The 8,852-nt window shown below is 42.4% G+C and overlaps 1 long non-coding RNA gene across 1 annotated transcript; it reads right to left on the reverse strand.

The window, feature by feature from the left end:
- Window positions 1-1,341: 1,341 nt before the first annotated feature.
- LOC124234666 (uncharacterized) lies at window positions 1,342-7,854 on the reverse strand. The gene is made up of 4 exons (XR_006887370.1): window positions 7,654-7,854; window positions 6,519-6,666; window positions 2,992-3,100; window positions 1,342-1,799 (listed from the first exon to the last, which is right to left on the reverse strand). It is a non-coding gene; the product is annotated as an uncharacterized LOC124234666 (long non-coding RNA).
- Between the last annotated feature and the right edge of the window lie 998 nt (window positions 7,855-8,852).

The raw sequence follows: 8,852 nt of genomic DNA on the forward strand, positions 1-8,852 counted from the left end.
CTCAGTTACCAGTTCACCTTTTAGTATCTGGTCTCTGATACATAGTGGATTGGACGCCTGAAGCCTGATACTATGCCTTGTCAGCAGAGGGCACTGGAGGGACATTACAGGAGGAAGGGGGCTTCTCCTCCTGGTTCCTCGTGGGGCTTTGGCTTTTTCTCGCTCTTGCTGCATGTTTGGTCAGCAGTGTGGGTGTGTGGGCACACCCAGTGGTGTTCTGCACAGTCCCTCAGGGACCTCAATGCCCCAGCCCAAGCCTGGTCACCACCTTTTCCATGGCCCTCCTGACACAGATGTCACATGCTCCATTTCATGCCTACAATGGCTTCTCCAGTCCCTGCGTGCACCCACGTAATAGCCTTGGCATGCGGGCACCCCAGAAGTTGTTTCCTGCCTGCCCAGCAACTGTGGATCCACTTGAGTCTGGGCAGCCGAGTACGCTTGTCTGCCTTCCTGTGAGCTTAACCACGCCGTCACCAACAAGGTCTGGACCCCAGCCTTAGGGAGGCCCCATTCCAAGCTTGTCCTTCCTTTTAGCATTCTCTTCCTATCTTTTTAGCTACTCTCTTCTCACTAACCTATTTAAAGTATTGTGTGGTTTCTGTCTCCTGATTAGACTCAGACTAATACAACTGGAAGCACAAAATCCCTGGCCTATGACTTATTAAGGGTTCAAATCCACATGACCTAACAGGAGTAAGCACAAAAACATTGTGAAGGACTGTTTCCTCAGCCCGTTTGCATGGCATTCTCACAGAAAAAGCTTGCTGAATATGAATTCACAATCCAAAATTTTAAAACTCACGAAGAAGTAATCCTCGATGAGGAAGTGTTGTCAAATATAATAATTATGGGGCTTAGAACTGCAATAACTTCTGATAATAAAACAATCAAAAAGAAAAGATTATTAGTATACTTAAAAGAAAATTGATAACTTAGAAGAAATTACCTTAAATGTAAAGGGACTGAACAATTCAGTTAAAAGACAAAGATTATGGGGTGGCCTAGTGGTGTAGCAGTCGAGTTTGCAGGCTCTGCTCCAGGGGCTCAGGGTTCACACGTTCAGATCCTAGGTGTGGACCTACACACTACTTGTCAAGCCATGCTGTGGCCATGTCCCACATACAAGATAGAGGATGATTGGCACAGATGTTAACTCAGGTACAATCTTCCTCAAGCAAAAAGAGGAAGATTGGTAACAGATGTTAGCTCAGGGCCAATCTTCCTCACCAAAAAGAAAAGCAGACAGATTGTAAGATCTTTGTTTCATTTCTGATTTGGATGGTGTTTACATGGATATGTTCATTCTGTGAACATTTATATAGCTATCCTTTTATGATTATGCTCTTTCCTGAATGCATCATATATTTCATATATATTTATAAAAATGTATATTAAATACATAATTTGTAGGTCAAAGAAACTAGAAATGTTTTAGAAATAAATCACAATGAAGCACTGTATATCAAAACTTTTGGGATGTAGATAAAGTAGTATTTATAGAAAAGAAAATTATGACTTTGCTTTATTAATAAAGAAAAAATCAATGAGCTAAGAAATTAGATAAAAAATTAGACAAAACAGAGTAAATTCAAAGAACATAGAAGGAAGGAGATCATAAGATTAGTAAAAACATGCCTGAGAAATTGCAACTATTAATACTTTTGTAGTGCTCATTTGCCCTTGCCTTCGTGGAGAGCTCATCTTTGCAGGTACGACGGACCCCTGAGCATTGACACAACTTTGGCCTTGAGGGCTGTTGTTGATCTAGGCAAACCTGGGCTTCAGTTTTGGTAGCGCTGTGAAGCGAGAGAAAAAGAAGTCATGGCCGAGAGCTCACCCTGAGACCCGGACTCCAGTAGGAAACCCTCTTCCATATCGAGCTGGTCCCGGAAGACCACACCCTCAGGGGAAGGTAGACCAGAAGTGAATCTGCTCCAATCCACCCCCAGGGCACTAAGTAAGGGCGGTGCCAGCACAGCTGGGCTTCAACTTGCCTCCCTAGTCCCTTCTCCTTAAACTCGGGCCTAATAGTTCTTTATGATCTTGTCATTTCCATAAGACTTTTACTCGATTTTAAAATATAGTTTAGGAAAAAAAATCTCTGTATATACTTGAGATAGCATTTACATATATTTATGCCAAGGAAAGGCTTGAGTTATCTAGCCCAACATTATCAGAAACCAAACCACGATAAATGATAAAAGTATAGAAATTATCTGGGAGTTACACACACCAACTTAAGGTTAAAGGTTCCCTTTGGGGTGGAAGGAGGAAAAAGAGATCAAGATGGGCCTTTAGCTTTATTTGTAATGATTTGTATCTTTAAAAGAAAATAAAAGATCTGAAGCAAATTGGTGGAATATTAACATCTGTTAAACCCTGGTAGTAGGTGGCAGCAGACATTGGTGGGTTGCTTGCCCAATGTCCATTCTCTTTTTCTGTCTCGTTAATAGAACCCTGATTTTTATGAGGTTGGTAATGTCACCTTCCCAAAGTCTCTTGTAGCCTGGAATGGCCATAGGATACAGTTCTGGCCAAAGAGAGGTAGGCAAAAGTCCCAGGGAAGGGCTTCCTGAGGCAATAAAACAAAAACAACAAGGTTCTGTGTTTGGAGAAGACCCTTTTCTGTCTTCTTTCTGCCTGGAAAAGAAAAGAAGCCATCTTCAGATCATGAGGATGGAAGCCACCTAAGTTGGTGCTGAGGGTAGAGAAGAAGAAAGAGGGAAGCCTGGCCTCGCGGGCGTCTCTAAGATACCACATCAGCTTGGACCGCCAAACTCCAAACTTCTTGTCATGGCAGGAAAATAAACTTTTTAAAGCCCCTTTTTTCATTTTTTCTGTTACAATTTCCTGAACCTAGTCCTATGTAACGCTTTGGTATATGGATTCTATTATATTATTTTCTATATGTTGAAATGTCTCATAATTAAAATTATTTTAACATTTAAAGAGGTAACAGAAAAGATAGGAAAGTAGAAACAATTTTACCGAATGAATCCAGGCTCTCTACTCAGTTCAGGCTGGCTGAAGGGAAGCCATGGCTGTGTCGATGTCGTTCCGTCTGTTTCTGAGAAGTTTCTTGTGCAAAATCTGATTCCTATTTCAAGTTTGAAAAAGAAATCAGAGTGGAGTTGTGTTCAATCCTGCTGTGTCAGATAGTTCCTTTTATGGTTCTGACACCAGCAGGGGTGAAGATAGTCCGCTTGTCTGCTGAATACCACAGTCCCAGCTTGGGGAGTTAAGCAGGTTGGACTGATGTTCCCAACATCATCCACTGCAGTATTGCTTGGTGGCCTGTGACCCTCAATCATATTGTGTTATAAGGTGAATCACACTAAGGTGAATTGTTAGCCAACAACGAAAAGTAACTAGATAGTTCAGGTGGAAAGAGAATGTATGGGAAGGAAACTCACAGGACTGAAAAGGAGACTGAAGAAGCCAAGCAGGGAAGAGGCAGAAACAGACATCTTCAGAGATTTTAGTGGCAGGAACAGCTCAAACGCCTTGGCAGACCACGGATTAACTCAATGACTTCAATCATTTATCTCATCCTTGTGACACTCCAGTCCAAATTCAAAGTCCCAAGTGTGTATGTGTGTATGAGAGAGAGAGACAGACAGAGAGAGAGTGAGACACTTGGTAGCTAAGCATAAGTGGTAGCCTTCTTGTCTGCCACCAGGGTTTGGACTTGCATCCGACAGACAGAGCCTTAAGGTTCCAAAGGGAAGAGCGTGCCAGTGATTGATTGCTCTGCACATATTCAGGAGAGCCGTCGCTCGGAAAGTAATTTGGGCCACTGCAAGGAAGGCACCTGGATGCCTCCTCGCTCGAACAATGACGGCCGTCTCCTGCCGAGGTCTATGTGCAGAAAGAAACTAGCATGTTTATCCAAGAGATTCCTGTAAACACTATTTTTCTACAGTAGTGAATTATACAAATACTGCTGGGGGAGAATCCTATTTTTGTGAATTTTTTTAAAAGTATATTTCTAAATGTCCCTGTCAAATGAATCCAGGCGTTATTATCAACTGCAAAGGACACTGCTCAAAATATAGTCTTGTCAGACATTAAAATCATAAAAGAGCAACGTTTAAACTTATTTTTAAGAAGGCTTTGTAACTATGGCCATGTGAGTAACTGATAGCCTCAGTGAATGAGAGTAATTAACATTACAAAAACCCACAGATCATCCCAAGGTAAAGTGCTACCTTATCACATCACTTATTCAAACAAATAAAATATTTTAAATAAATATGTAGACAATGACACCCTAGGTACACGTTAGACTTACTTTTGAAAAAAGCCTTGAAAATCTCCGTAAATTACTTTCTCAAAGTATTAAATATTTTTTCATCACTTTGAAGGTTACTAGCTAAATGGTAATTTTGTTTTCCTTAGAACTTAGATCGACATTTCTATTTATTTTTAATCTGTCTTTTTGGTGTGCAATTAAAACCACTGAAGAACAAAGCAGAGCATATTTAAATATGAAGTTGGAAAAAAACGACTCTGGTTTGCGGCTCAGAATAATGCATGAACACACACACATTTATCTCCTCTTTCCCCAGAGACTACATTAAGATGAAGCTAGAAGAATAAAAAAGGACAAAGTCAACAACAGTGAAGAGAATCAGAAGGGGCTATAGATGGATGAGAGATTTCAACACACTGATGCAAGATGAAAAGTGGATACAGACTTTCATTCTGGGAGCATAGTGGGTTGAATATTCTGAAGGACCTTGTTGCTGAAAACGAAGTCCTTCACCAGTTACAACAAACATAATTTTAAATGCATTGCTGAGATCACAAGAAGGTAAGGGAAGGCCCTAAACGCCAAAAGTCAAAGAAAGAGGAATAGAGGAGGAGAGGAGGGAGAGAAAAAGGGAGGGGGAGAAGCAGAGAAAGATAAAAGATAACTGAGCCAGACCCAAAGGAGGGAGCAGTGACCGGTATAACGTAACTTCATCCTTCATGCCACGGATGTGTGGGTAAAACCACCAAGCTATGGAATTTTGTGTCATAAAATGAACAGGATATACAGGAAAGCTAGGATTAGGGAAAACACTCCAAATCTATACAGTTTCTTAAGAAATTTACTGAAATATAATAATAAAAGTAAATAAATACATATATAAATGCTACTGCTGTTTTCACTTTCTAATAAATAAATACGTCAGTGATCACAGACAAACATACAAGTTTGCTTGCTGTGGTGAACTCTTGTAGCTTCTGAGTCGTGGAGAAGAGGTGGAAGGATGGACAACCTCATTCTTAGGCTGAAATGTGCCACCAGAGCTGGCGGGTTACAGCTCATTATCTGTTTTTCTTTCTTTTGCTCCCGCTTAAAATAGAAACCCTACCTTTGTTGTTTCCTAGTTTCCTTCTTTCATGAAGAAGATGTAAATGCAGCTCCAGATGCGGCCAGACACAGAGGTCACCCCGCTGCTCTGAGCAGCGCGGTCATTAGCTCCAATCCCTTGCAAACACTTCCCCACTCCAATTAGCACAGATGATACCTGGGGTCTGTCTATCCCTCCTCTCTTTCCTTATTTTCATAGTGTTGTCTCTGATGGAATGCAACGTGGACTCCTTTGTTTCTTGGATATCACACGTTCACTCATTTCTCTTAAAATTGTAATTCCAATCTTCCCCTCAACAGTTTAAGGCTTTCTTTTTTCATTCACTACTTGGATTCATATAACCAGAAGGCTTACTTGTGTTTGGAATGCTGTCTTAAATATTTATATTAAAAAGAATGCATGAGCTTTGGGTACATACTTGTAGCTTGTATGAATAAATCAAGGAAAGAGAAAAAAGTTGAAGGATGTGTGTGCACTTGTGTCTGTGCATGCATGTGTGTGAGTGTGTGTGTCTGTTGTGTAGCCTTCTGTGAAACACTGTGTTCAGCAGACTGGCTTTCTTTTTTTAATCTGATGTTTGGCTCAAGCATAGTCAAAATGTGAAAAACTGTGGATAGGCTAGCACAATTTCTAGTTTTGGCGATTTTATTCCTTTGCTTATTTATCTTGAATATATAAATTTACCCATTACAATCAAAACAGAAGAGATTTTAATAACACAAAAGGCAAGACTGCTCCAGAGGCAAATGTTGGTGACAGCTCTGCAAGCTGGAGGCAGAGCCTAAAGAAACTGAGAGGTGAAAGGAGATGACACAGGTGCAAGAAGGCCCGGAGCAATAAGGTTTTCAAGTTAAAAAGTGGGGAGTCAGTAGATATTGTTATTTATGGAAGAAGAAATGAAGGCTTAAGTATTTTGAGGTTGCAAAGGTGATGCAGAGAGAAGCCAAGATTATTGATAATATTACAAAATAAGGGTGTGTGGCGGAAGCAGGGTGAAGTAACGAACTAAGTCCTCATTTGTCATAGCAGGAAATTAAAGGATAATGCCAAAAATAGACAAAAAAAGAAAGTATCCTAAAACAGCAACTACTCGTTATTTCTCGTATTTCTGTGGACTTGCTGGGCAGTTCCTCCGTTGGTTTCGCTGGGGCTCACCTGTGGGCTGCATTCCCCAGAGAGGTGGCTGGACTGGACAGACCAAGGTGGGCTTCCTTGCACATCTGGCTGTAATGCTCGCTGTCCACTGGGGTACTTCAGGTCCCCTCCATGTGGCCTCTCACTCTTCTGTAGCTAGCCTGGTTTCCTTAAACGACAGCCACAGGACAGCATTCCAAAAGTTCAAAAGCAGAAGCTACAAGGCCCATTAAGGCCTAGCCTGAGATTTTGCAAACTATCATTTCTGCCTTACATACTGGACACAGGAAGTCCCAGGGCCAGCCCCAATTCAAAGGGTCGGGGAACAGATTCTGTCTCTTGATGGAGGGAGCTGCAAAGTCAGATTGCAAAGGAGTGAACATAACAGAATAGGAGAAATCTGTGGACCCATTTGCAATCTACTACCGTCTGCCCTCCGCCTACAATTATTTACATTTCTCTCTCATGCAGAGGAAACAAAAACAGAAAGGTCCAGTTGACTGTCTCTGGGAAGTAGCACAGGGGGAAGAAAGAGTGGGGACAAGAGTTTTCATTCTAAGCTCTTCCAATATTATTTTTTTAAATACATCATGTTTTATAAAAATTAACATTCCTACTGTTATATAAGGTTCAATGCATATAAATTTCTTGCTCTGAACAGAAAAACTGGAAAGGTAGTTTCCCCGTGCTCATTTAATAAATGCTGAACCATATTTACTGAATATGGATTTTAAGAACTGTAAAATCATTAAACTACTTAGAACCAACATTCCTCAGTTTTGCCCTGCCGACCTCATGGGACTAATGATTCAATTTAAAAATGTGATCATATACGTGAAAAATGCTTCTTAAACTGTAAATGTTTTATAACTCACTACACATTATCCATTGCTACTGTTTCTATGTCATGCCCAGCACTGTATTAGGCTGTGTGGAGGCCACAAGAGGACCAGAAAATAAGGTTCCTGCCAGCAAGGAATTAATAGTCTAGGTGAGGAGACAAGATGACTTCCACAAACCAATTATAATACATTACGCTAAACTTTAAGGGCCCATGCAGGCAGGGACAATGACTCTGTTCATTGCAGCCTCATCAGGACCCCACACATAATAAGACCTTGATAAATACATGTTAATGGAGAGATGGATCAATTACCTGGCAGTCCGTAATTCAGAGCCTGGACACAGTTCCGATTGTGAGTGCTGGAGGCATCCGAGAAGCGGCGATCAGAGGAGCCGATTGTACTCAGGTAAGGCACTGAGGCTGGGCTTTCTTTCTTTCTTTCTTTTTTTTTTTTTTGAGGAAGACTAGCTCTGAGCTAACATCTGCCAATCCTCCTCTTTTTTGGTGAGGAAGACTGGCCCTGAGCTAACATCCCTGCCCATCTTCCTCTACTTTATATGTGGGACACCTACCACATCAGCATGGCTTGCCAAGCTGTGCCATGTCCACACCCAGGATTTGAACCTGTGAACCTTGGGCCGCTGAAGTGGAATGTGCGCACTTAACGGCTGTGCCACCGGGCTGGCCCCTGGGCTTTATTTCTAATCAGGACACAACAAAGACATAGTACCACAAGAGGGAAGGTGAATATTTCAGCTCCGGAGAGCCCAGAAAAGGAAAGACACATGGAGGTGGGAAGGACATCAAACCAGCTTGAGCGGAAGGGGAGAAGTGGGAGGAGGGCTCTATGGTCTCCCCCTGTGGCAGCTGGGCAGACAGAAGGACAAGGGAGAGAAGACAGGATGGAGTGGTGAGAAATGGGAAGCACTCTGGGCACCTGAGAAGGAGTGAGGGAACAGTCCGACAACCCAGCAGGCCTCAGGGGAGCCCCAGTGGCAAGTGCTGCTGCCCATCCATATAGAAGAGCCTCACCTTCTCCTTGTACTTTTATTCAGCACCCAGTCCATAGTAGAATTAGGCAGGGAAGCAAAGGTGAATTGGACATCGTCCTTCTCCCCAGGACATTAGAGCCTTTGACAGTGGGAAAGACCCCAGTTACATCAATAACTCAGGCCCTTGGAGCATCCCAGAATGGTGGAAAGCCAGGCTCTGAGCTCAGGCACGCCTGCACTCCCTTCCCTGGTCCAGCACTCAGAGCTCGAGATCCTTAGGCAAGTTAACCTCCTTAAGCCTCGGTTTTGTCACCTGAAACCAGTCCCTGTGTCACAGGTTGTGAGGATGAAATGAGGTCCCCCACATAAAGCTCTCAGAGGGTGCTTAGCTCCCCACCAGTAGCCTTATTAGCCTTATTGGTATTATTAGGGAGGCCGCAGCTGTCAGACCAGGGAGGCTGGGGGAAGGTGTTGGCTTTCCATCTGGACTTGAAAATGAGGAGAATTTAGATATGCAGA

The sequence above is a fragment of the Equus quagga genome, chromosome 2 (assembly GCF_021613505.1).
Source record: "Equus quagga isolate Etosha38 chromosome 2, UCLA_HA_Equagga_1.0, whole genome shotgun sequence".
Lineage (NCBI taxonomy): Eukaryota > Metazoa > Chordata > Mammalia > Perissodactyla > Equidae > Equus > Equus quagga.